Raw genomic sequence first — 23,289 nt, 5'->3', positions numbered from 1 at the left:
TAAATTTGTATTATTACACATTATGAAATTTCACATCTATGTAAAAATTATTGAAAAGTATTAATTACGGTAACATTTTATGTTTTGTTGGCTAATACTTTCCACACATATTCGTTTTATGGCCATTAATTTTATTTAGTACTAATGAATGAACGACTCACTATTAGATTGAGCGTTACAAAAGCAGTGAATTAGAAATGAACAACTACTGTCATTGTGTAGCCTTCTCTTGTCTTTCTTTTTTCTTAATACTAGAATAATTATAAGGCCATACATTGGCCTCTAATAATGGGGGCTTGGACTCAAAAGACAGGTTCATGGATCCCATCACTGTGAAAGACAGAAGACAAATAACTGAAGACAGTTCAAAGTCAATAATTGGCTGATTAAGTTAAGCCTATTTCATTGAACAGGTTTGCTCAAAGCATGGTAAGGTACAAATAAGACAAAATCATAAGTGCCATACTGCCATCTCACAGTAATTAAAGTTAAACGAATATGCTTGTGGGGAAGAAATACCACGAGTAAAATAAATTGAATTTGACAAAATTTGTGACAAATTGAATTTGATAAAACTTAGTTCAACTGAGTACTGCTGCTAAACAATATTTGTCTAAAAATATTCACTTTCTGAACATTCAGGAACTCCAAAAGTGACTGTTAGACTGAGGCACGGATGGGCGAGAATTGGTCATTGGCCAGTGGTAAACTGTATTTGATCAAACATGGCCATTTGAGTTGAAGCGAGAAGTGATTCGCACTTCGTGCTTGGTCAGGTATGTAGTCTAATACGCATGTGTTATCGTGACTCAAAAGGTTTTATTCTCTGCTTGTCTTGGGCAACTTGATGATAATATATTTCTCCAGAAATTTCATAAATAAACAGTTTCTTCATAAAAGATAAGTTAATTACGAGATACATATCACTGATCTAATATGAATGAAGAAGATACCCTTAATATATTCAAACAGCAGGAATTGTCAAAATCTACAGCTCACTATTTGGAATGTTTTGTAGAGGTATATTCAGTCTGTAAGAATTTTAACATACTATATATTGGAAATCATAAATAATTGACTCTAAACAATGAGAATTCAATTGCTTAAAATGACGATTCTTTCAACTATCCATAAATATTCCTAAACCCTTGAATCTACAATATGAAAAAATAACTATTGAATCAATTTAGGTATTCAGGTAATTTTGGACATTATTGGCAAACAGTTTAGTTTCTAATTCTCTGAAATTATTTTATTCCCCAATAAGCTAAATAAAAGATTTTGCAGAAGACGTAAGATATTTTACTCTGAAAAATTTCGACAGAAGGAAATGATCCTTCAGGAAATATAAAAAACTATTATTGGTTCAATCATCCATAATCACTGGTTCCGATATAACAGTCTGAATAACAAAAATTGATCAAACTAAATCCTTGTCATGCTAATAACTACAAGGTCACACAAATGAAAAGTCAGCCGTCCAATATAAAAAAATATCGTCAAAAGAAAAAGATACGACATATTAAAATATTCATTTCCAGACAAACCCCACCTTTACATTCGTAATATTTCACTACAAAAAAGCAACCAGGTACTGAGCAGGATACAAAATGGAGTTATGATTCCTTGCATTATTTACATATTCAACATGAACTGGTAATCAGACGAGAGGCCATTTTCTGCGGGACTAAAAAATTATCAGCTAACGCAAACCGCCTGCTATAAATAGAGAAAGTAACTACAATTATATTTATGAGATAAATGGATTTATCATTTATATATCATATAATATTAAATAATTAGAAGTTTATGAGAATCCTAGATTTCATTTGCATAATATTCTCAATCAGTATTAATTATAAAACAATTCTCACGCCTTTACTTTGTTCGACTTCTTTCTATTCTACTTGTGGCAAAGTTAGATTTTTATCACAGGTGTCGCTGCTAGATACCCAACATTGTTTTTTTTTTGCGTCACCATTCACCATGAAATGCCTTTTTTATGTTTTTTTTCTAGTTTTTGCCTCAGTTGAAACTCTTTATTTCTATCGCTCTATGTGTAAATACTCAATTATCATTTGTTGTTTTTTTCATAATGGATCATTAGCTAGTGAAGCGTGTAACCTGCAATCTGGCTTTGATACAGTTGGATAGTTTATAATGTATCCACATATTATATATTTATCACAATATTTTTAGCAACTAAACGATATTAGTAATACGACATGCAAATACCAAGTAAATTTTCCAAAAACTAGAAATCCATGATTGAAAAATGCCAGATTAAAGCATGTAAGAGTATGTTTGTTTATGTGACCTTAAAGACTTCTCAAACAAAAAATCAGTCTGCCAATCTTCCATCTTCCAAGAAAATACTTTTCATGTCCATATATTTTTACATTAAATCTTTGTTATTATTACTGATTAAAAATATACCCATTCCATCAAATTCGTATAAATTCCAGATAGCGGATTCTCCAATCTCCACACACTACTATCATGATTGTTGCTAAATATTAGTATTCAATTCACGAAGATCCAATACACACCAATCCCAAGATAATGCTACAAAACAAATGTTTACAAACACAGCAATAAATAAGCATACAAAATAAAAAATTCACAGTAACAGCAGATTTATTTCATTATAGTCCATTGATTATACTGTTCATAATATTCCATTTATATCTATCAGGTGGTTCCGATATGAATTTACAGTGCAGTATTTAGTTATTAGCATTAATTATGGAGAAAAAAATTTAATATCTAAAATTTTTAATACTATGGATCACATCACAGTGATAAAAATTCACAAGCTGTTATATATTATTTCAAGTCGTTTTAGAAACTGGAATGTTGCCTATTCTTTCCTATATTACATTCGTTATATAAGGGACTTCTTAATTTTCATATTCACATTGCTAGGATTTGTATAATTAACTCTATCAACCTACGCATTAGCCATAAACCAATATTATATAGAACACTGAGGAGATTAATAATACACTGTTTACTATTAGTACAAATACCTACATATATTTAACCTAGTAGTCTCTCATTAGGAATAAAACACAAAATAACATTCTCAGGCCAATGCCAAAACAACCCATTTTGCAGAACCCTGCAGCATGTGGTCTGCTGACCTCACTTCTACAGAATGATCATGGGCGTAAACAAAGCATTTGATAAACTGGCCTATAGCGCCAACTAGTGAAAGAAAATAACTGTACAACAAAATATTGCAGGTTGCAATAGATAGAGTTTACTAGTTTTGTCAACCAAAATACAAATAGATATAAAATAACAAATTATAAAGCAATTATTTTGGTTTAGACTGGTAGATGGCGATTCGACCAAAGGTCATCGAAGTCAGCCACCACCCATTGCAGCCAAATAATCACTGAAAAAGAAATGAAAAATAATCCTATGACTAGATTACCACCAAATATATTTGAATAAAGTGTATATTCACAATACAAATAATAATGTAAAGGCAAGTGCTACAAGAAAATAAGCAAATGGTAAAGAATTAGTTTGAAAAAAAGAAGTTAGTTTGAAAAAAGGAAGCATAGGGGCAAGGGGTATGTTCACTTGGCCAACACAGACAGTCCTCAAACTCGTAATAGAACTAGATGAAGAAAATCGGAATGGAATTATGGCCTAACCCTAACCTGGTAAACATACTGCGGATGTACCGAATTTTTTGACGAGGATCGTGTTTGATACTAATATTGGCTTCTGCAATTGGTGAAATATGACGCAAGCATTTCAGGTAAACTGCCAGAGGAAAATTTATGCATAATTTTGCGTGTTTCATGGTAAAAAAAGTCATTCAGTTTCAAAATATTTAATTTTTTATTGAGTGGACTAATTCTAGTTTGCAAGCGAACATTTGAGATAGTCCTGACAGCCCTCATGTGCCTAACCACATTGGCTATACCATATTAAATACAAGAATTGAAAATTGCAAAATAAACATTTCTTAAAACACTCAACGGCACATACAGTAATTTTTGAGCCTGATTAAAATTCAGATATCTGTTGACAGCTTACTAGAAAAAAGATAGAGATGTTCTTGCCATGTCATACCTAGGTGTGCAGCAGTGTTAACTCTAAGCAAATTACGAGTGCGAAAGTGTTTCGCAGTCGAAAAAAAAAGTGCGAAAGTGCTTTTGCCGATTTTAACAAGTTAGGTGCCCTAGCCTTTCATATGGCCCATTTAAAACGGCATAGATACTCGAAAAAGCGCTCCTCCGGTTAATATTATAAATTAAGGAGGAGCCTTTTCGTTAACCCAGTTCCCTTTAAGCGAATTCATGTTTAATTAAAACAAGCGAATTCATCGCAACGAAATGACATCTGCTAACACCTGCCGCGGACAAAACTTTCATGCAATGTATCACCGTGTCCTTACTCGCGTAAACAGCAAAGACTTTCACACTTGTTACTCCTTCCATCTAACAGACACGAGGCAGGCTGGAAACCATATTAGTTACAGGGTGGATCGTTTGTACAAATCCGGTGCAAAATAATCCCCGCAACCCCTCCCCCCAAATATAAGTAGCAATCAACTAATTAGGGTTAGGTGCGCTGGAAATTCAACTTTTCGATTTATCCCTAAACCTAATCTGATACTTATTAATTTGTGATTTTGAACCACTTTGAAAGTCGCCACCCGCTGTTTTAAAAGATAAGTTAACCTACGTTCCCTCCGAAATATTACACAAGATACTCCCCTGCTTTAGGAGATAGGTTGACCTACTTTCCTTCCAAACTTTTTTCTCCGAAATATTACACAACATCACTTTGAAAATCCTCCCGTTTCGTGAGCTAGCGTGACCTAATTTCTCATTTACATTTATATTATACTATTTCAGAGCTTACCCAAAGACAAGTAATTTTTAAATGTCGACATGCCTTGGTTTGCGTGCGAGTTAGTTTAAATCGGGCAGAAAACATCATATATTGGCAAAATGTTTAGTAATGTCATGTACTTTCAGCATTCATAAATAGCACTCTTTGATATCCTGAACGCTGATATCCTGAAAATTAATGTTGAAAGAGAATTACGCATTCTCAGATATCGGACATCCAGTCGCGATATTCAATCGTTCATATGCACAAATCTCACATTAATAGTAATTGCTACCCAAGTTTGTAAAGTTTAGAAACCAACAAACAGAAAATAACTTATCCTAAAACACAATTAAAATTCAGTCGGCAATAAATTCGTCGCCAAGACGATGCCATACAAAACAAAAAAGATTTGGTCGCGAGATTTACGTGAGATGACTGCCGTTGTTTTTTAAGCAGAATGTAAAAAAAATTAGAATTAATAAACGGGAGTTACGACGCCCTTTACACATCGTGTGTATTAAACTTCCCTGGTAAGTACTATTATTATTGTACCTATACACCTGTTGGAGTATTTCGGACAATTTCGAATTTAAAATAAATGAAAACCCGACATATAATAAAGACGCAAAAGTAAAATGAACATTTATTGAAAAAGTTATTATTTAAGAAAGACAACATGATCGTACAATTCCGCCAAAACCTCGATGTTCGCAAGTGAGATGATAAATAAATACTTCCCTGTATTCGATCAATTAACTTTAGCGTATCGTTGTTCTGCCAACAAACAGCCGGGTGCAAAATATTTCCGTCCTGTGATATGCTCACAAATATTCTCGATATTAATATCATACCCTCGCGTATGTACTTTCTATTAGCTTTTTAGGAATCCCTTCCATCCTTGGCCGGGTCATGTTTCGAATATGTGAACATTTTATTCGACCATACATGGCCGGCGGGATGTTAAAATTGTAAACAAGAGAATAGTAAAATCAATCGCGAATTTCGTTATAACGGTTCGTTTACGAATTGTTGCGCCTGTTATCGTCGAAAATGATTACATTTGTTGTATTTTGAGGCATTTAAGCAGTAATAATTACGGCATGACATCATCAAAATCGTCGAGTGAGATCTTGAAATTGCAAATTCCTTAAATAAAATTGTGAATTATTCGGTAACGAATTCAGTTTTAATGACCGTCGGGGCTTTGTTTTGTTGAAAATTATTATAAATGTGAGAGCGCCAAAAACATACAGTCCATACCGATGCGACTGCAATTTATATGGTCGCAATTGGTGTGGCGCGTTTATTAATAGTGTAAAATAAATTAAACGAATATCAATTATAACCAAGCCTGTCAGCGTGTTTATTTTCTGTGGGCCGGAATCGTGAAATACCATCTTGAGACAAATTCACTTCTATTATAAAACCTTAATTTTCAGTTATTATCGTTATACAAATAACGTGTGGCAACTTTTTAATTTATCGTCGACCAAAAAACCACCCCACACTCGTCCAAACGTGTGTCGAGCTTGAACGACAGGAACAGATTCATCGACGATCTTAATTAGGGAAAATATGTATTTTATTGGGAATGCAAAATAAATGTACCAAAACGCATTTTTTTGTGATATAACTTTGTATTTTCGGAAACGGGTTGCCGTGAAAGGTAAAATTTGATCTAAATTAATCGCAAATATGTTTTATTTTAAATGTAACAAAACACATTTTGCGATATAACCTTTTATTTTCGAAAACGGGTGTCCTGAAAAGTAAATTATGATCTAAATTAATCGCAAAAATGTTTTATTTTAAATGTAACAAAACACATTTTCGCCATATAACCTTGTATTTTCGGAAACGGGTGTCGTGAAAAGTAAAATATGATCTAAATTAATCCCAAAAATGTTTTATTTTAAATGTAACAAAACACATTTTTCGAGATACAACTGTATTTTCGGATACCGGGTGTAATTTTTTACGATATAACTTTGTATTTTCGAAAACGGGGCGTCACGAAAATTATTAATCTAATGTTTTATCTATCGTCTAACTAACGTCTGGAACACATCATTTTCGGGGAGAACTCTAGCCCGCGAAACGTCATTTAATTTAAAATAGAGAATGTTTCACGCATTTTAAAACGGAAAATCACCAGTAAGTGGACAGGGATTCAACCCTCCCGATTCAGTATTCTATATCCCCTGTGTCAGAACTTTCTAAAGAATGGAACAAAGAACCCGTCAAACCGCCGCGGAAGAAGGGGAGTATTTTTTGCACTAATAATTAGGGCGTGACAATATCAAAATCGTCAAGAAACTGGTGAATTTGCAAATTCCATAAATAAAATTGTGAATTGCTCGGTAACATTTCAGCTATAATTATCGCCGGGGTATTGTTTTGTTGAAAACACGTTGAAACTTGAGGGAATTAGTTACAATTAGCGCCTGACCTCTATTAGGCACTCGAGCACTCGAAAAAAAAAGCACCCGAGCCCAATTTTTTTAGCATTAAGTCGCATACGTAAAATATCCTGTAAAAGAAGGGCTGTTCATTAACGTCATCTCGTCTTATGACCACGCAGAAATGCCTTTATAGCCGAATTATTCAATCACTGTTTCAAATCAATATAGATATAGGCGGGAATATAGATTACCCAAAACCTAGATATCGCCGCCAAAACGATCGGTGACAAGAACAATTAGCGATTATAACGGAATTAACCAGTTAAAAAGGCTTTGTTGCCGATTTTTTAATGTTTCCACCACGTTTATTCGGTACTCCTATAAATATTCGATTCAAAAAAATATTGAATTTTGCCCAGCCGTCCTCGCATATCAATGAGAAATAGTTGTAAATATCGCAAAATTCCGGAAAATGCCACGTCCTTTCAACATTGTGATTACAATAAAATGGCACTTAATGGTATTTTGTGAATTTGTTGATTTTGCAAATCTGTGACATGCTGCTAAAAGTTTCGTCTGATTTGGAAATCGTGCAGTTTCGTCACAATTCATCCAAAGTGACTATAACACGTTACTAACACTTTTATAGTCATTTTGAATTCATCGATATCATTGATAGTCACATGACCACTCTCCTTCAAAGAAACGCCCGGGGAGCGTTTTTTGCGGGAGAAGCGGAATCAGTGCTTGTATAATAATCATATTATAAACAAGAATTTTGCGGTTAATGCAAAAGCTTTATCTCCTATGTCTGCATCTCTTAGGTTAGAATTCCGGTAAATATCGTTATGATATGCAGAATTGAGTTAGAGTCATTTGTCAACTTAATACTCGAAAATATTTGTTAACTTTGAATTTTTAATCCATTCAAAATCGGAAAAAAGTGCTATTTCTCTTCAAAATCGGAAAAAAGTGCTATTTCGCAGTCCCTAAAAAAAGTTGCGAAAGTGCTTCGCAATTTTCGCAAAAAAGTGCGCTAATAGTGAACACTGGTGTGCAGTTTCGATATTTGCATTCGGGGGATTCAAATCCCAAAGTATTAGAATCCACAAGGATCCAATAATAGGATTCGGTTTCGCCAAGTTTGGCGCCAACTTTTGATCTATGTATTCCAGGTTTCTAATGTATTAATCGAAGATGAATGTTTTCTCTCGCGTTAAATGATCTCATTCGAATAACTCGTGTTTGCCCCAAATAAACCTGTAAAGCAGCAGACATCAGACAGAATGAAAAGACAGCACCTCATGGCAAAGACTTGTTATTAAATTTTTGTGTCTTTCATCTTTACTTTCATCTTTAGATAGATTTAAACCAAAGCACACATAAATGAAAAGAGGTTACGAACAGAAAAACAAGATTTTGCATAGGAAATGAGGTAATATATGAGGTAAATGAGGTAAAATATACCGGTACAGATATGAACAGAAAACAGTTCAAGGTAAAATGATTGAATTTTATTGTCTTGAAGAATGGCTGTTTAGTATCGAATAATATCTAAAACTCAAGACATTTCCAATTAAATACAAAGACAGTTATACATTTACAATTTTGTTTACCGGTAATTTTAATCCAGCAATGTGGTGATAGAATTCTCACATTTGAATAACAATAAAAATAGAATAGGATTCAGTATTCCGGATTAGATTTAAATATTCTAGAATGGTGGATTGTTCTATATTGCCCATCGCCAGTCAGACCATAGCCAATAAAAATACCAAGATACCTGACAGAAGTACACACTCATGAGCAAGTTCCACCAAGAGATAATTTAATATCCCTATGTCCCTATCATAATGATATAACCCAATAAATAAACCAAAATGGTACAGTAAATTACCTTTGCCGGCACTTCAACATCTGTCAGGAAAACAAATACGCATGCAGAATATGACATTTTACCGGTACAAAATACACTTAATGGATGTTGAGTCCTCAAGGGTTGTTAAAGCAGTAACTTAACTTTAAGACTGAACTATTTAGAAATATTATATTGATCACTGGGAAGAATATCAATAATACACTGTTTACCATTAGTACAAATACCTACATATGATTAACATAGTATCCTCGCAAGCTATGAAACCAAAAATAACATTTTCAGGCCAATGCCAAAACTACTTTTTTTTATCGAATTGAATTCCAGTGCCAATATAGAATTGTTGGATACATTTTTGGTTTTTGTCCAAATACATCAAGTGTTATGTTAATTCCTGGTTTTGATAGTTTTTATCAGAGGACAATTGCACATATTGAATTCCGATTAATATCGTAATATTAAAAAACATAATTCATTATCCAATCAGAGGTGATATACTCCATTAATAATCCAGTGTTGAATATAGATACATTTGAATTGAACATTGTCCACATTCTGGAACATTATTCCAATATAGATAAAATTTTAATTTAATTTATATTAGCATGGAAATATGAGATTTCAAAAACATGCAACTACTATTTTCTGCCTATGTTTGTATCTGAATGCAAACCTATATATACCATTCATTCATAGAACATTGAAACAATCTTCTAATGTGCTTAAAAATTGTTAAAATCAGTTCAAGTTATGTTCAAATCACTGTCGATTTTGTAGATTTCTTCATGAAGTAACTTTTGCCCATCGATATTTGTCATTAATTTGATCACACACATAAGCTTACATTTTAAACTAGCCTACATGTTACATTGCATTTGGTTCATATTTAAAACTACTTCTAATTCGCCATATAGCTGATTTTCCACAAATGATAATCAATAATTCCGATAAACTTTGAACGTTATTAGATATAAATATGATGAAATTGTTTCCTCTTATATAGCACCACTGCTAAAAGTCTAAGACCCATTCACAGTAACAAAATAAATGCATACAGGATTCATGACTTTCATTGCAAAACACACATTGTCCATTCTCATAATAAAACCAGTTTATTATTTTTTCATTTTTTCAAGAAAAGTTCATATTGCCAATTTTAGTTGAATTTTTGTGTAATGTACCGTACATATCATGACGTGTAGCAATTTTTCTGATTTTCTCCAGTTTGAGTTAGTTCCTTTTTTTTTGGGGGTGAAAATATTTCTGAATAAACATATCCTGATATCTATCAATTCACAATAATTATTGATAAAATAACTGGCTCTTCTACTTCTCTTGTTTGAGTATTTTGAATATCTATTTGACCTGAAGTGCTTTTATTTCGCTTCCGAGGTCTAACGTATTCAAACTCTTCAACCCTATTCATTTTGAAATTTTTATTCTCAAGCCTGCAGCTTCTGCCAATAATTTTTAATCCACTATAAAAAGTCAAGCTAAAACTTGAAATAATATACAGGGGAATTCCCTGATTTCGAAAAATAACAAGGTGAATTATTGCTCTGCAGCGGCATCTTGAGGCGATGGTTTTTACGCATAAAAGCGTTTTCATATAGATAACTTTGTATTCTTAAGATTCAGAATCAGATATTTCAGAGAATTAACTTGAAATACACATTCCCCTATAGCAAGAGGAGCTAGAGCAGGGGTGGCCAACCTATGGCGCATGCGCCAAACGTTGCACATTGCATGATTAGAGGTGGCGCATTGCATCTTCAACCCTTTTCATGCCAAAATTGTTAATTGCACTTGGCTTCTCCACGCCAAGCCGTTTTTTTGCGATTTACATGGTGACTTTTGATTATACCTAAAATCTATTCTCCTTACTCCACGTCGCCCACTTACGGCTTGTTGGAATTAGAAACAACAGGCGATTATCGACGTTAGCTTTTGGACGGACTTTATGACATTCATTCTAGACATTAGCAAAAATTAGTAAAATTTACTATTTTTTCCCTACTGAAGTAAAAAGTTCAGAACTTTTGGAAAGATAGAAAATCGTCATTTATCAGCTTGAAACATGGATTTTCCATTGCCCAGACTTCCCAAATATCTCCCAATAACCATTGAACAACCAGTTGAATTGCCCAAGCCTAAAAAATTTATTATAAATCAACCCACAACATGCTGAAAATGACCCCTAAATACCACCTTTTTCATCCAAACTTCAAATGACCGTTGTCAACAGAAGCGAAGCGTAAAATCGCTTGCTGTGACGCAAGTACTAATCTCGAAAAAGCCTGGAGTAAAATCACGCGACGCTAAGCCAAACAGCTGATTAGCAAAGGCCAATTAGAATCGAGGGTAGAGTAGATATTGATACTAAAGGCCTGTTTCGGAACGACATTTCTGGCGGAACATTCTGCCGTGAAACTAATTAAAAGCAAAGCGAGGTCAAGACTTCCAGATTGAAATTTGAAGAATGCACTGCTCCTCTCAGTAACAAACTTAACTCCAAGAATGAAAAAACTGGCGAAAATAAAACAGCAGCAAAAGTCTCATAAAGGCGGTACTTAAATAAAATTGATCAGTTTTATTTATTATACTTCCTTGCTTAATTTCTATTCATGTGAAGTTGTAAATTGTAAAAACTACATATACGCGTGTATATATGTGTGTGTATTATAAATTTATATAATTTCAACAAGAAGCGGACATTAGGCGTGGGAATACAAGAGATTTACGGCGCATCTGAAACATTATGTTTAAAACGTGGCGCATGGTATGTGAAAGGCCACCCCTGAGCTAGAGGAATGAGGAGAACCATCATGATTTATTTCGGATGGATGGCGAATTAATGACATTTAGTGATAAGGATATGATGCCTCGATGAGTGCAACACAGCAAAATTGCTGACTGGACAAAATATAAAAAGTGATGCAGATGCCCAGCAACGTGGGTCGTTAAGTTCATTTAATTCATCTACTGACAAGCATTCTCAATTTCTTTTGTTCCATAGTGTCGTCTACCAAAGTGTATAGTGTAGTCTGCTAAAACTTATCGGTAAGTATACTTGTAAGTATTAACATTTTTGGAGTGCGAGTTTGTAAAAATCACAAATAAACATATATATATATATATATAAAGTTCATGCAATTTGTAAACATTTTCAGTTTATGACAAACCTATGAATAAAATTCTCTCTCTCTCGTTATAGTATCAGTGTTTGGAGGCCGTGGTTCCTAATCCTCATATGATTATGCTGTCTTAGCGGCCTTCCTTACCCACGGGATAAATACGTAATTCCTAATCCTTAGTAGCTAAATACGTCAAACACCAAGCCTGATTTGAAACGGGGCCTATATTTGTATTACCCAGCGTCAGGGAGAAAACGAACATTCCCAATATATTGGCATCATTTAAATATCTATGACAAAATTCTCTGACACATTTTTGTGTAGTTTTATCCTAGCGCTGTAGCATCATTCAATAATATGGCTTTTTGTCGTCCAAAGTACATTTTCGGATCTACACATAAACACATGACCCATTCTGGCAAAGTAGCATACTCATATGGAAATGTTTTTTGATTCAGTTACTTGAAGTAGCATAGGAGAGTTCACACTAGCGAACCACACTCTTGTGAAATATGTGGAGTTTTGCAGCATCAAATAGGAACACGTTCAATATCACGGTACTCGTATGAGATAAGTTGAGAAAACTATGTAGAATCACATGCAATAAAAAAAAACATAAGAGCCTGTTCTGGTAAAACACTGTACACTTGTCATGTATGTAATCTGAAGGAGCATTAGACGTAGAGAGTACTTATTGGCAAAAACACACTCTTGTGGAATATGTGGAAAGAGTTTGTGGCCTGCAGATGGCTTCTATGTGTCTATTTAACATTCAAATATATACAAAACTTTCCACATGTTTCACAATAATACAACCTTTCTTCGGTATGAATTTTGATAATTATTGAATTACATGATAAGTTTGCCACAAAATTTACTAGATTACGGCTTCCTCCATTGCGAGTGCCATTTCATTCTTCCTGCTACTGTGAAAACCTTCTCACATATTTCAAGATACTATAGGTTTTCATCTGTTTGATTTCGCGTATAAATTCAAAATTACATGCTACTGCAAATCAATGAAACAGCATCGAGAAGTCTACACTGACAAAAAAAAGCACATTTATGTGAAATATGTGGGAAGAGTTTTGTAGCCTTCAGCTTGTTTCCATATGTCTATTCAACTTCCTCATAGCTACAAAACACTTTCCACATGTTTCACAAATATCTAACTCTTATCCGATATTACAAATGATGAATTTAACATTAAATTTGCCACAAATTGACTTCTAAATCATTCAGAAAAACCCAAAATCTGAAAGAGTGTTCACATAATTTATAAATTAACTGCAAATAGAACAAGATTTGGGATTCAATTCTAGCATTCTGTAATAGAAAATTGGTAGCTAACCAATGGTTATCTTTGAATGGAACCATCCGGATTCGCAATCGCCCCACACAAGATATCGAACTTTTAGCATCAAAAAGCCAAATTCGGGTGAAATGTGTAGAAATAGTGTTAAAAACCTAGTAATTAGAAGCGTCATTAGGTCCACATTGTCGAAACATACATTCTCGTGAAACATGAATTGTTTTGCAGCATCAGGTTTGAAAACTTTGAAAACAAGCAATCTTGGCAATTGATTAATACTGACGTTGAAACGCCAGGGCATGGAATGCTTTTGTTATATTTTTCTTCCTTTGTTGTTGTTCACTTTTATTTATTATGGTTGTTCATTGTACAGTAGATTATTAGTTACATGCGTTCAGAGTAACATTTGTCACAAGCTCGTTTGTTGTATTCTACTTGTTATTTTTGGACACGTGAGTGGATCGTTTTATATTTTGTTGATGTTCTTGTTAATTTTCGTCTTCATCATTATAAAATCGCTTTTCTCTTCGAATACTGCACCATTTGCTTTAAATTTTACAGTAGTTGAAGATTGATATTTTTGACAGAAGGCTATTACTTTTATTTATTCCTAAACTTTCTATGAATCTTATGAGATCTAATATTTCATCCAAAATTCAAGGCAGTTATTTCAGTTCGGACATTGCAAAATTTAACGGACCATGAGCATTGTGTAAATGAAAATTTTCATTTGTTGAAACCACGGTTTTAAAGGAATTTATCCACTATGAGTTGAAAGTTAGTTCGTTCATTATCCTGCAAGTATGTTGCTGAAAGATCAATTCATTCTCGTAAACGATTTTGCCGCTTTAAAACAGTTCTGTGCGAATCAGTAGTCTTGCTGCACACTCACAAAAATGAATTATACTTGTATGAAATAGTTACTCTATAGCAGGGTCGTCCATCCCATGGCCCGCCGAAGAGTTCCGAGTGACCCGCTTAACTATACTTAACCCGATGTCTCCCACAAATTTGAGCCACAATTGACACCTTCCATAAAAAATTTATACTTCGTCGTTCAAACGCGCGAGAGACACGACTGAAGGAAAATTTTCGAGACCTCGCTTTCAATATACTTCTAGTTAGCACTGATATGGACGATTTGTCTATTTCAGACTGTTATATTCAACCTCCGTTTACAACGAGTCGTAAATTTTAAATTCGTAAAGGGCAAGATGTGTTTCATGATTTTGGTTTGTTTGTTCCGGCCATCTACATCCCAATATCGGTTCTCGTTATCACATGTACCACATCTTGCGCTCTGATCGACATTGATGTTTTTTTTATTTCTCGAAGGACCGCGAGTTTTGCTCAACAAAATCGAAAGATATTGTGTGATCATTGGCCGAGAAAAATTATAGGAATAAATTTGCAACCCAAATTCAATTCATTATGATTATCATCTTTCATGTAGTGTCAGCTATAGAAGTTTCTTTTCAGTTTATTATATTTTGAACGCTATTTATCATTGTGTTACAGTCGGGCTCAGCTATAATGATGCCTAATTTTGATGCGTATTTTGCGGGGTTTACTGCACCTGACGTGTCGCGCATGGCTCTTGCATTTCGACTTTACGCGTCGTCGGTGATTCTTGCCTATCTTCTTAAGGGTTCCGTGGTGTGGGGTATTTTCGCAATATCTTCTCTACCGACCTAGCGTGTGGGTGGCATTTGGTCTCGTTAGGTAGAACTGTGGTGATGGTATCGTAGCCGGGGCCCCTTTGACCATCGTCGTCATTTATTGCTTCAATTTTTTATGTATTTTTTATATTTCATTCCTATTAACTGCTTTCTGAATTTAGTTACTATTTTTATTCCAATAACGTAATCGTAGACGTTTTCTGTAAATTCTTGTCGGATTAGGCCTTGAGCGTTATCATATGTAAGTTTATTTTTTATTAACCTTCGGTTTATGCATTTTCATTCCGCCCTCATCTTGTGATTGTTTATTGATTATTTCATTTACAGTCAACCGTGTAGTCAATTTGACATGTAGGCTTTGATCATCCTTATCGCCACAGTAAAATAAAAGATGTATTGTACAATATCTCTGCTGCTGGCTTTTTTGCGTTAAATAAAACTTCTGAAATTTAGTCACTGCGTAAAAATGTGTGCATATCGTGTTCCGATATTCGCAAAAGCTTTGTGCAATCCAAGGCCCGCAATGAATTTCTTCATTTGAAAGAGGCCGTGACATTAAAAAGGTTGGATATACCTGCTCTGGAGTCTAGAATGCTTATTTTATATGAAAAAAAGGTCTTACTTTTACACTGTGCTTTAATACCATTAACAAAAAAACATACCGTACATTTACAGGATTTTCATAATTAGACCCTGGGAAAGCCGGTACTCCTGAAGTGTGGATTAGTGTTAGGCCAGAATTTTCTTCCGATTTTCCTTATTTTAGTTCTATCACGAGTTCAGGGACCACCTAAACACCACAATATTAGAACGATTCCCCGCCAATTTTTGACAATTTTGAGTATACTTACGGGTTGCCAGATTCATTGTCAACTTGAAAAATTCCCTCATACTTGTTAATCTGTTATGTTTGAACTTATCTTATCATCTAATATTTGAAAAGGGTGAAACACATAAAATAAAAGATTTTTTACGTAAATTGTGCAATTATCTGCAAACTGGACACTTTATGATTGATCTATACCAATAATTCTGCGTTTCTGGCACCGTGTTTTATCCAAGTCTCCGTCTTTTCATATGTCACAATAGTAGAAAAACGCACCAATCAGCTTCTTGGTGTTTGCAACATGCGCTCCAAGCGTGATTAGCACGTGATGTTTATATCGAAAATTGCAAATGCGTGTCCCTTGGCAAGCGCTTTAGTCGTCTGGAGAATTAGGAGCATCATTTTTAAAAAGTATGTTAGACGGATTTATTGGGTTTTGATATTGTTGCGGGTACAAAAACGGGTACTTCCGTAGTAGCCTAAGTGTACCAGGTTAAAGTTAGGTCATAATTTATTTCCGATTTTCCTTATTTCAGGGATAGGATAGGATTTACATATTTATTTTAGTTCTACTACGAGTTCGGGGACTGTCTGTGTTAGCCAAGTGAATATGCCCAGTTGTGGGATTCAATTTCTTTGCCAGCCGGTACAATCACAAAAGTCATATTTTTCACCCGGTTCCGGTGTTATAAAAAGTCATTGACAGTATCTAGTAATGCTAACCGGTTCGCTGATCTCATAGAATTCCGTGGGATGGTTCTATAGAAACGGTGCGAATCGGCTGAATTCCACCACTGAATATACCCCATGTCCATGGAATCCATTCCCTTTACACAACTTGATGTAAAATAGGCGAACAAACTTAGTTACTTCCATATTGGTACACACACTTGTGGACCGCCCAAGAACGTCACTGGAGACAATTGGAAGTTGGATTATTTGATCTACACATAAATTATAGTGAAACCAACGAAACACAAATCAGGAATACGAGTTATTTACTGATCAGAATGGAAAATGGATGAGTTATAGCAACCCCGTGTAACTCCGGAAATTTCTCCCGATGTTGAATTCGCCGACGCGCTGGATTTGGTGCTGACAGATTATTATTGCTTCGAAAATCATCGTGCGACTTCCTGCGTTTTTCTGTGTTTTGACTCGCGTCAAGATTAAGTGAGTGACTTATAAATATTCAAGTTAGTTGTGCACATGGAATATTACACGATATACTTGACTATAGAACTGATAGAATGCAGATTACAAAACAAAATAGAGGAACAATTAATTGAGTGGGAAGACCCTAGGACCGGTTCAGCACTCGAAAGCACATTGACAGTAAGATTTTAAATTCACGTTAAAGCTCCCATGAGTAGATGTAGTCTAGTAGAGAGCCGCTTTGTGCTACGATTGTTCAGCATAAAAAAGAGTAAGTTGTAAATCAGAGGTGACCAACCTATGGCGCATGCGCCAAACGTGGCGCATTGCATGATTGGAGGTGGCGCATTGCATCTTTAACAGGAAAATAAATGAAGTTTAAATATTGATACTAAAGGCCTGTTGTCACAATATTACGCCTAGCTTTACTTCTTGATCGTACCTATTTCTCTTCGTTGTTAAAACAGCTTTATTGCGCAATGCTCATAAGACAGAATGCGTTTTTCTCCTACTTTCAGGAAGGCTGTAGTTTTTATTTGAAGCATGGCGTCACAATGATTCCCTGTTTCGTAATCAATCGTAATCTGTTTATCGTAAATTGCTCGAATTTTTGCGTGGATACGAGAATTTTCGTTGAGGTAACTATATATATGCGGCTGTCATTGAAATTCATTATTCAGTGATTCGGTAATTCTCTAAATGAGTGGTTTTCTGTAAACTAAATTGGTAAAGTTTCTTCTTGTGTGTGTAAAGGCATGTATTAAGGTTGATTTTTGTTTGTAAACATTTGCAGTTGTGTACTTTTCAAGATTTAAGCATTAAGCTTTGCTTTTATATATTTTGTTACCCAACACAGTGCCAAAGAAAATTAAAAAAGGAAGGCGGAAACTGATAGTAAGCGTGAATTTAATGAACAATGGGAAAATGAGTTGTTATTTATTGCAGGTTCGTCAAGAAAACCGTTGGGCATTGTTTGTGAAAAAACTCTTTCACAAAATAGAACTCCAAGAATAAAAAAACTGGCGAAAGTAAAACAGCAGCAAAAGTCTCATAAAGGCGGTACTTGAATAAAATTGATCAGTTTTATTTATTATACTTCCTTGCTTAATTTCTATTCATGTGAAGTTGTAAATTGTAAAAACTACATATACGTGTGTATATATGTGTGTGTATTATAAATTTATATAATTTCAACAAGAAGCGGACATTAGGCGTGGGAATACAAGAGATTTACGGCGCATCTGAAACATTATGTTTAAAACGTGGCGCATGGTATGTGAAAGGTTGGCCACCCCTGTTGTAAATGGTCCTATAGGTACCCAATACAGTAATGATTTGTCAAGAAATGTAAATTTTGATAAGAGATATGTGTATTTTCAGATCATAAATCATGATTATTATTTATAAAATTACCAACAGTATTCAGGTCATTAACAGATGAACCGGGGAAATTTTTCTTTATAGGTTCTTTCTGCATCTGTTGCTAGGATTTCGGAGATGTCTGAGTTTGAAGCAACGCCAAGTTTTACAAACTGCAAAATATCTTTTTTGACATATGCAACAGCACTACTGACGTGGCTTCCCTCAAAAAAGGAAATCTACTACTACTCTCTGAAACATCTGGAGACAAAAGACTGCAGTAGATCAGCTAAAATTTCATAAATTATTTTACACACTGGAAGTCTACAACAGGTGATTAGCTCAAGGATTTAAAAAAAATAATAAATGCTCTACAGCTACATGCAACACATTCTGTAGTCATATTTAAAAAACAACACCTTTCATTGCTTCTCCAGCATATGAAGGCCTCCAAATACTGGTGCCTTCAACATGTGATATACCATATTAGACCAAACATCTGTCATTCAGTCATCCCTTTAAGTGTGAGATAAAAGTCTTCTAAATTGTTTTACTATATCATACATATAAATTTTTCGTGACTTTTTCACTTTTTAGAGTTAGACCATCGGGACTATTATAAACTAACATTTGCGATCAGACCTGCTAGGTGTTTTGGTCTAACTTATCAATTAAAGATTTCAGACCCCTCCCCTTCAAAATCTTCAGCTATGCCCGTAGGGCCTCACCCTAAATATTGAATGAATCGCCAACGGATTTTCAGTTTAAAAGCTGCATATTTTTCAGGTCGCGGGGCTGGGAATCCATCGGTGCTCCAGTTGATTGAAAAGCAGCAAAGAAAAAGAAATATGTAGCAATGTCCACGTGATAGAACCTAAATTGCCTTTTTACTCCAGCTAAGAACCACTCCCAAAGCCTTAAAAAACATCAATACCACTTTTAATATAACTCGATATTCAGTGTTTATTCACATTAGTAATTAAAATAAAAATTTGTATTACTATGGATTATTGAGAAAAAAACTTGGGTACTCCAGAAATACGTGTACCAAGATGACGGACAACGGAACATAGTATGTGTACCAGGTTAGGCCATACTTTTAGGTACAAATACTACGAAACTCACTTGGTTAGTCCCTGAACTCGTGATAGAACTAAATTAAGGACATCTTGGCTTAACCCTAACGTGGTACACATAGCCTACTACGTTCCGGTGTCCTCCTTTCTTGGTACGCATACTTCAGGAGTACGGAAACTTGACTTTAATCACATTCATCCTAATCTTCGTTCTAGCTGCTGTGTTTCTTCAATTGGTTTCGTATTCCATGAGTCCTATTGTCCATCTTGTTGTTATTATTTTGGCTGCAGTACTTTGCGTATACATTTGCTCAAACTTTTTGAATACTTTCTCAAGTAGTGTTGTTACATCTCGACATTCAGTTACATTGTTTAATAGGTTTTCGCTCATGAATGATTTGAAAATATTTTTCTTTTATATCTAGTGTCGGATGTTCAATGATGTGATGATGGAAATAAATTTCAGCTGCTTGCATGTGTTGAGATAGCCTTTGTATAATCATTGACTCTTAAAAAAGTTATTTATAGATTGGTTTGATTAATTTCTTGAGCAGAGCCTTGTGATTCTGGGTTGCATTATTAACAGAAATTGCTGCTCTACCTCTGCATTCCAGATTGTTGTTACATTCACAAAAGCTGCAGTGCGCAAATCACTGGCCCTTCGTTTCGTTCGACGTCGTTGAATTCTTTCTCATAATCATCACAGCAAATTTTTTACGTTTACTCATTACTTATCGATTTTAATCGGTAAGTATGTTGATAGGTATTTGTCTATATGTCTGTTAGATGCACGCGATATCTCACGAAGGCGTGGTTGAATCTGCTCCAAATTTTGCATGTGCATTCATAATTTCTCGGACCAGAAGTCTATTGATTATGGATGAATTATGTCGTATAATTAGCGAGTTATTAATTAATTAGTGATGAAGCGAGAGATTTTGAGACGCGCTGAATGTGTGTGTGCGTGCCCGATGCACAAGTTTTCACGCTGGTGAGTCAGAGCGAAGGATACACACCGCTAGATCGTATCTCGTGATTAATCTTTAAGCATTGTCCATATCTCTCTTGTAACTTTAGCGTCGTCGCGATGCGCAAGTTTTCCACGCTATTGAGTCAGAGCGAAGGATACTCGCTGCGAGATCGTATCTCGTTACTTATAATTACTCTTTTAAGTTTAAGCAATGTCCATATCCCTCTATCAGGTTCGGGGTTGCAGAATTCCTCACCAAAATATCGCTAGGCTGTGTTTGAATAGCCGTCGCAATCCGGGTTAGCGCCGTTGTATTTGACACAAAATATAGGATTGGAAAATAGGCTATTGGCTGGAAACTAATCGAAACAATCCAGTTCGGATTTGCAGAATTCTACATAAAAGTATTTCCTCGAGTAGTATTTCGACGACGACATGGATAGTTGGCTATTTTTTCCTACATTTTTGATATTGGCTGAAAACTAATCAAAACAATCCAGTTCGGGTTTGCAGAATTTTTCGAATCGAGACTGCAGTTTCTGTTTTGGGGGATCCCCTAACTTTCGATCGATAAGTCTTCGGTCTCTGACCGATATTCTCGTTTTATCTCTTATGAGGTTCCAGTTCTAAACTAAATTCGAAGTTTAATTTACTGATATATTCATTTATAAAGTCAAAAATAAGGACACACGTCAAAATAAAGATGTTTCTTAGAAATAAGGACAAAAACATTTCCTAATACAAAGACCTTCAAAATAAGGACAAATCCTAAAAATAAGGACGTTGTGGCAGCCCTGATCATAGGTCAAGTGGAAAAAAAACTTCTGTGAAAGCTACAATACTTGGGATGGAGTGAGACCAAAATGCTGTGCTACTAAGCGTTTTTTTTTTTTATATTCAGTGCAAAGTATTCATTTTCGTCACCACTTTACCTACATCTGACTGACATTTTTTGCAATGCATCGCATTTTTAATGCCTTGCTTTCTTTCGACAAGAAAGTTGTCACATCATCTTGGTCATTTGCAAGACAGACTATGTCTTCATTTTCACAATTATTTGTTCATTTTTATCGAATATCTTCGTCCTTCAGCAAATACTTCGATCAGTCATCAATGAACAGGGCTAGTTTTCGAGCTGTGATGCAGGAGCGTCGTCGTCGTTGAACATCTTGTCTGAACAAAACCAACCGAGACGCCCGCCACCTGGAGGTGCAACATCGCCTTTGTTTGTTTATTATACGGCGAGCGGAGTTGGACATCTAGTAGTAGTATATATTTACGGTTATAGATGTACCGTTGCCGCTTCTAGATATATAAACAAGAAGTCTATGTTAGGGCAAATAAACTTTTTTGGGTACTCCAGAAGTATGTGCACCAAGAACGTCGTATCTGTATCAAGTTGGGGTTAGGCGCCATAATTTTAGGTACAAATACCACGGGAGTCACTTGGCTAGTCACCTAACTCGTAATAGAACTAAAATTGAAATAAAATTAAGGCCTAACTCTAACCTGGTACACATACGACGTTCCGGTGTCTGCCAGTTTATGTATGTATGTTTATTTGTCTTGTAAAAGCAACAAAGCGTATAATGATAATCTATCTTGGTGCACTAACTTCTGGAGCGTCCTTTTTTGTTCTGGAAAGTTTAACCACTTGTGGCACTATTGAGCAAGGACACGGAAATTGTGCATTTTCTGTTTGCGGCAATCGTGCCCTGCAAGTGTCGGGCGGGGTATGGTGAGCAGTAGCGTTTTGTGTTGCTTCCAGTCTGTGTTTTAGAGGGACATTGGTTAAAGTTTGTGTTTTGAGAGAAGCATACAGTAATATACTATGACTGAGAAATTTGCTGATCGTGTTCGAACGAAGCGTAACAGAGTGATGTCTGAGTTAGTTTGTGATGTTCTACTTTGCGCTACCTACCGCCTACCGGTATTTATAAGTTATAACTGCTGCACGTCAGACTAACTTGAAGGCGCAGTTCTTAAGGTACCGGTACCACTTAATGGCAGCTCCTGCCACGAACGTATCGGTACCGCGGCGTCTCTTGCCATGGTTTTATGGCGCTATTACCATTATATATTTACAGAGTCATGTACAATATTTTAGTTTATCATGAAGAATTATATCTACTTAAACCCTAACCCCAAATACATTAAAATTGTATTCATAATAAAAGCGTTCCAACTTACCCAATATTTATCACCATCAGGGGCAGCCCTGCTATTACAGCCGACATGCCGTGTCAGTCTTGTTTTGTTTTAAAAAGTCAGTCGCCGTGGGTTTGTTCATATCGGTCATGGTTTGGAAATCTCGCCATGGTTTTGCAGCATCTCTAGACGCCACAAAATACTTAAAACTGCACTTGCTGAAATGGGCGTTTTTGAAAAAGATAAAGCAGCAGGTTTTCCAAAGTAAAATCATATGATTTACCAACAGACTATTATCACAGTATAGTCGTATAGTGGAATTATTATATTAGTCTATACTCCAAAATTTGTGTTACTGCAGTACTGTGACATACCGTACGGTGTCTAGCATTAACCTGAATGGGTTTGGAGCTTGATGGGTGGCTGAAAACAACACTCAATTCGTCCAGTGTGGCGCATCATTCTAAGCGCTAGGAATACGCTCACCACCGCAAC

The 23,289-nt window shown here is 35.2% G+C and overlaps 2 long non-coding RNA genes across 3 annotated transcripts; one reads left to right on the top strand and one right to left on the bottom strand.

The window, feature by feature from the left end:
* Positions 1 to 520: 520 nt before the first annotated feature.
* Positions 521 to 9,309, bottom strand: LOC144427275 (uncharacterized). The gene is made up of 3 exons (XR_013477839.1): positions 9,157 to 9,309; positions 8,308 to 8,519; positions 521 to 4,089 (listed from the first exon to the last, which is right to left on the bottom strand). It is a non-coding gene; the product is annotated as an uncharacterized LOC144427275 (long non-coding RNA).
* A 7,314-nt stretch (positions 9,310 to 16,623) lies between these two features.
* LOC144427331 (uncharacterized) lies at positions 16,624 to 20,528 on the top strand. 2 transcript variants are annotated; one of them, XR_013477890.1, is made up of 3 exons: positions 16,624 to 17,259; positions 18,706 to 18,933; positions 19,387 to 20,528. It is a non-coding gene; the product is annotated as an uncharacterized LOC144427331 (long non-coding RNA). The 2 variants fall into 2 exon arrangements; XR_013477889.1 differs by having other exon boundaries at positions 16,624 to 17,421.
* Positions 20,529 to 23,289: the final 2,761 nt, after the last annotated feature.

The sequence above is a fragment of the Styela clava genome, chromosome 9, assembly GCF_964204865.1.
Source record: "Styela clava chromosome 9, kaStyClav1.hap1.2, whole genome shotgun sequence".
Taxonomy (NCBI): Eukaryota; Metazoa; Chordata; class Ascidiacea; order Stolidobranchia; family Styelidae; genus Styela; species Styela clava.
The sequence above is the reverse complement of the archived record's forward strand: the minus strand, read 5'-3'. Positions and strand labels throughout refer to the sequence as shown.